Source organism: Mesocricetus auratus, unplaced genomic scaffold (assembly GCF_017639785.1).
Source record: "Mesocricetus auratus isolate SY011 unplaced genomic scaffold, BCM_Maur_2.0 Super-Scaffold_4256, whole genome shotgun sequence".
Classification (NCBI taxonomy): Eukaryota; Metazoa; Chordata; class Mammalia; order Rodentia; family Cricetidae; genus Mesocricetus; species Mesocricetus auratus.
In genome coordinates, this window is record NW_024429182.1 from 43,164,542 (window position 1) to 43,170,243 (window position 5,702).

Here is a 5,702-nt window from a genome sequence, read left to right on the forward strand (position 1 = left end):
ATCTTTCAAAGTTCAAGTGCTACCTCATGCCCTTTGGGGGAGATTGGAGGGTTCTGCTTGGGTTTTGAACTCAGCATTAAACCATTGTTTAACTGCCACAAGGTTGGCAGAACCCCAGATATACTCTGTCCTGAGCACTTCCCCCTTTAACTTGCCCTTGTGTGTTTTAAAGAAAATTCAAGCCACATGTTACTCCTTCCTCTTTGCATCCAAATGCAATTTCACTGAATTTTAGGATGGTCCATGAAATGCAAATTCTGTGTTTTAATCCATAATACACCCCCATGATATACACAAGTCACATGATATGCTCACATATCATTATGCAGAAAATAAAGCATGTGAAAACTGTAGCTGTATTTTTACAGAGATATTTTGTTAAAATAAAGAAAGTCATGAAGAGAATGCCATTATCAAGGAGCATTTTATAAAATTATCAAAAAAATCCATAAAATTTAACTAAATAACTCATGAAAATATTTAAATAATATTGCAAAGAAGACATTTCACTTGTGTTTAATTTGATCCAAATAGTTCTTCCCTGCCACAAGTAACAGTCTTTTGTGCACATGGGACACCCAGGCTGTGCTCATAAGTCACAAACCCCATTATGGAGGCATCATTTTTACCATGCATTAGAATGTGTTTTCCCATCTGAGCTGTAAGTCTTGTCAGCACCTTCACGGGCAGCATGTTTTTACTGTTACTGCAGATGGATGCTTAACAGGAAGGAAGCTGGAGAGAGGAGATCTGCAGTCAACCCAGAAAGGGTTCCTAAATAATGAAACACAGAGATAGAAAAAGGAAGAGAGAAGAGAGGGAAAGAGGAAGGGAGGAAGGGAGGAAGAGAGGGAGGGAGAGAGGGAGGGAGGGAGGGAAGAAAGGAGAGAGGGACAATCTGTGTGACTACTACTAGCAAAGCCAAACCACAATTTAAGAATTATTTTCTAACTCATGCCATTGTTTTGTTTCCCCCATTGAGAAGTCACAGACCAACTCTTTAATGCATGTGACATTTTCTATTATGTCACTCATCTGACCTAGTCTTGTCATAAAAACATTATTCTATATCCTTGTAAAATGTTGTTTAGTTGGACAGGATAGTGCTTATATCATTCTCAACTTCACTTCCTGGCTAAAACGACAAGGCCTCAGTGTTCATCCAACTTTTTGTGACCTTGAACTTATGCAATTTATTTTGTAGGATAAAACTAAGTCCCTGTATGGAAATACCTAATAAACAACAATATTCACATACCGTGGGTATCCAGGGTATCATAAGTGATGTTTTATGAAATTTTGTTTCTAATAACAAATGTTTGTGAAATCCTATAGAAAGAAAGAGGTCTTCAGTATGCTCTCAACCTTATAATACACATCAAAAAATTACATGAGATTGGGCTGGGCGTTGGTGGCACACACCTTTAATCCCAGCACTTGGGAGGCAGAGGCAGAGGCAGGTGAATCTTTGTGAGTTCCAGACCAGCCTGGTCTTCAAGAGCTAGTTCCAGGACAGCCTCCAAAGTCACAGAGAAACCCTGTCTTGAAAACAAAACAAAACAAAAATACATGAGACTACACCAAATATGAACCATTGGTCATTTAGGGCTGATGAATCATGTCATCTTGTTCTCATTTGTTATAAACTGGTTAGGTTGTCTACCCTCATGATGCTTTAGGTTTCTAATAAGAAGGATAGTAAAAATAATCTAGGCCATATAATAGGTATTTCAACAAAATATCATTTATGTTGTTTTGAGAAAGAATCTCATTGTGCCCAGCCTTTCCTTGAACTCAGGGTCTTCTCACCCCAGCTCCCCACACAGTGACATTACAGCAGTGTACCATCACATCTGGGGCAATGACTTATTTTAAACTGTAAGTCTGACCTGGTGATGCAGGCCTGTAATCTCAGTTACTTAAGAGTCAGAGGCAGGAGTATGGAACCTTAACAGCCTGCCTGGGCTACAGATATAGTTCAAGGCCAGACTAAGTAACTTGGTAAGACTGTGTCTCCAAAACTATCTTCAATGTGAGGGGAGGGATGAGCTGATTGAAATATGCTTTTAAATGAAGAGTAGGGGCTGGAGAGGTGGCTCAGTGGTTAAGGGTACCAGCTGCTCTTCCAGAGGACCTGGGTTCAGTTCATAGCACTCACATGGCGCTCACAAGCATCTGTAATTAGTTCCTAAGGATCCAAAGCCCTCTTCTGGCCTCAGAGGCACTCATAAGGCAAAAACACTTATATCTTTTATATACACAAAAATAAATTTAAAAAGGAAATGAAATGAAAGAACAGGAAAAACAACTAGAACTGTCCACTCCTTATGTTCCCCAACTGCCTTTTCTTCTGTGCCTTTGGCCAGGGCCCAGGACAGGATGCCATGCAGGGACAAAGAGAAGTATGTTATCACTTAATATTTTTGATACTTGGGAAATTTGCAGAATGGTTACCCCCATAAAGTCTGAATAGGACTCATTCATGGCTGGGAGGTAGAGTCTGGGATCTGTGGTTCCTACAAACCCACAAGTGTTGCTGGATGCCAGGGTCACATACTGAGAAGTTCTGTGTTAAAAGATTCATTTGTCCCTAGCTGATATCTACATCCACCTTAGTTCATAGGAGACACCCAAATAATTTTAGACATCACATGAGAGTTGTCACAATTCCTAGCCTTTTATCTAAAAACTCACTGATGATTGTCTGTCTGGCTCAGCACTCCCCGGTGATCTCAGATACTCTCTGCTCATTCAAGAAGCAGGAGACTCCAGATGCTTCCAGAATTGGATCTTTTCTCATCGCCCTTGATATTGAACAACGCAGCCTCTAGAACCATGAGAAACAATTTAATGTAGTTTAAAAGCGTCCAAGTCAAAGGTACTGCCCTGCTGTCTGTAAATATCCCAGATACAAAGTGATATGACCCAGAGTCACAGTCACACACTCAAATATCTTTTTAGCCTTCTAGTTATTAACTCCTTTATACCTAGTTAGCAAGAGTGTGTGGAGGGGTTTCAGTGTCTCCCTACAGAACTTATCCAATACAGTGGAATATGTCTTTGGGGAAGGCATATGCAAAGCAGACCTAGGCAGTCATGGAGGAGAGAGTGAAAGCTCAACTTTACTATGGACCATAGCATGTGCAGATACAGATATCTTCATACATGTCAACCAAGGAAGATGTTTTAAAATTTCTCCACTCTTTCAAATAGCATTCTCAGTAAAAAAAAAAAAAAAAAAAAAAAAGGAGAAAGTCAAAGTCCACCTACACCAAGATGTGATCTGTGTCCTCTTTGCTTGTTTTTGCTGCATCTTGGATGCTGAAAGTTGGCTCCCTGGCAGACACATCCTACAATGTCAGTGTACTATGCTTAGTCCGTGCACTAATCACCAGGGAGAGGCCTCTCCAGGACACACTGTCCTGCTTCAGCTTCTTGAGTAGCTGGGACTAAAGACAAGGAGCACCATTGTCCTTAGTAAAGGTTTTTTTGGGGGTGGGGGGGGAGAAAAAGAGTTTTAAAAAACTCATGTCTCCACTCTAATGGGTAGCCAAAAAAGTAAACTACCTGCCGAAATGGTTTTAAAATAGAAACAGATAATCAAGTCTCAGTTAGCTGAAGCAGCTAATTGAACAGAGACTCATGGAGGTCTAACTTTACCAAGTCATTTAGCTAGTCCCACCAGCTTAGAGCGACCCCATGCTGTCCCAGTTTGTTTGCTATTGCTATGACAAAATACCACGACCAAAACTCACTTAGGGAGGAAAGAGTTTCTTTTTCTCTAACAGGTCACAGTCCTTTACTGAGGGAAGTGAGGGCAGGAGCTCAGGGAAACACCTGAAATCAGAGTCTAAGGCAGGGTCATGGAGGAGTGCAGCTAAGGCTCCACCCACAGTGGGTGGGGCCTCCCACATTCGATCATTTATCAAGAAAATGCCCCACAGACTTGTTTACAGGATGTCTGATGGAGAGATATTTTCTCGGTTGATGTTCTTTCTTCCCAGAAGACTCTGGCTTGAGTCGAACTGGAAAACAAACAAACAAACAAAAAAGCTAACCAGCACATACGCCAACGGAAGTAAAGCCCAGCCCCAGTCACATTCCAGCCCAGCTCCACTCAGCCTCTCTCTGTCCCTGCTTCTTTGTTCTCACATCTGTAAAACTGGGAAAATAATATCTAAGTTTAATTTAACCAATAAATATAGTCAAATTGTGTAGATAATCACGGTTAGAATCCATATTTTCAAAAACCAGTTAAGAAATATTTATTTCCAACGTAATATTTTTATTAATTATTTGGGAATTTCATACAATGCTGTAGGTGGAATTTGCTGTCTCCCCCCCCAGACACTCTCCAAATCACCACACCGAGACTTAATATTAATTATAAATGCTCAGCCAATGGCTTAAGCTTGTTTTTAGCTAGCTCTTATAACTTAAATTAACCCATTTCTATTCATCTATGTGCTGCTGCCCTGAGGCTCCTTTGCCTCTTGTATATATTTCCCGTCCTCCTTGCTCTGCATCTTATCTTGTCTCCTTGAGATGCCTCAGACACTGCCCTTTTCCTTCCCAGCATCCTCTCTGCCCCCGAAACCCTACCTAGCCATCAGTCAGTCAGTTCTTTATTAACCATTTAGAGTAATACATACTCATGGTAAACAAAAGGATTATTCCATAACAGAATGCACCCCACCACACTCACTTCTCGTTCCTCCCAGGTTCACCTTCCTACCCTTGAAACCCACACCCCCCCCACCAAAAAAAACCCACTAAGTCCAATTTGTGTTGTCCATATACTCACTGGAGCATGGTCAAACTCCCAGTGGTCAGACCCTTAAAGAAAACTGAGTCCTTCCCAACTCCACTCCTGCCAGGAGACATCAACTATGAAGAGCTCCATCTCAGCAACTTTATCACAGTTCTTAAGGACTCTCTTCAGTAGCTTCCGACTGTTTCTTTTCTTTTTTTGGGGGGGGGGAGCTGTCAGAGAGTCTTCAAAGTCTCTCATTCTCAGTTATGAGTCTGTGGTCATCAATACCGCACAAAGAAAGCTTCCCTACCCATAGCAGCCTGCAGCAGCATGGGTCATAAACATCCACATGGTTTCCATTGGCAGCATGGGTCATAAACATTTACATGGTTTCCATTGGCAGCGTGGATCTCAGACATCAACATGGTCTCTGGCGGCAGTACCAATCACAGTAGTCTTTTGAGGAGACTTAACTCAGAAAATGAACCATTCTTCATCTCAGATATTTTTTGTTCAGAAATTTCTTTTAAAAATGGGGCCAGAAAGATGGCTCAGCAGGCCAGATCACCTGAATTCAGTCCCAGACTCACATATGAGATAAGAAGGGAGCCAACTTCAGCGAGTTGTCCTGTATCACTCCCCAACTACAGACAGACAGATGACAGCTAGCTAGCTATCATAACTAGACTCAGTTCTCAGTCTCTAATACTAAGTATAAATTTCTGCAGCCAGGTATTTTTTTTAACTTTCAAAGATTATTCAGGTTATTTTATCTTCAAGAGATTTATGACATGAAAAGTAATTCACATCTGTTCGTTTAAAACTTTAGGTGAACAGAAAGCTCCATTGTCCACTGTTTTCAACTGAAGAAAGTGTTTTTCCACAAATTCTTTAAAATATCCTTTCTAAGCCAGGCAGTGGTGGCACACACTTGTAACCCCAGCAGTCT

The 5,702-nt window shown here is 41.2% G+C and overlaps 1 long non-coding RNA gene across 1 annotated transcript; it reads right to left on the bottom strand.

Moving 5' to 3' along the window:
• Positions 1-2,670: 2,670 nt before the first annotated feature.
• On the bottom strand, positions 2,671-5,406 carry LOC121134338. Its single transcript, XR_005871428.1, has 3 exons — positions 4,805-5,406; positions 3,756-4,025; positions 2,671-2,827 (listed from the first exon to the last, which is right to left on the bottom strand). It is a non-coding gene; the product is annotated as an uncharacterized LOC121134338 (long non-coding RNA).
• Positions 5,407-5,702: the final 296 nt, after the last annotated feature.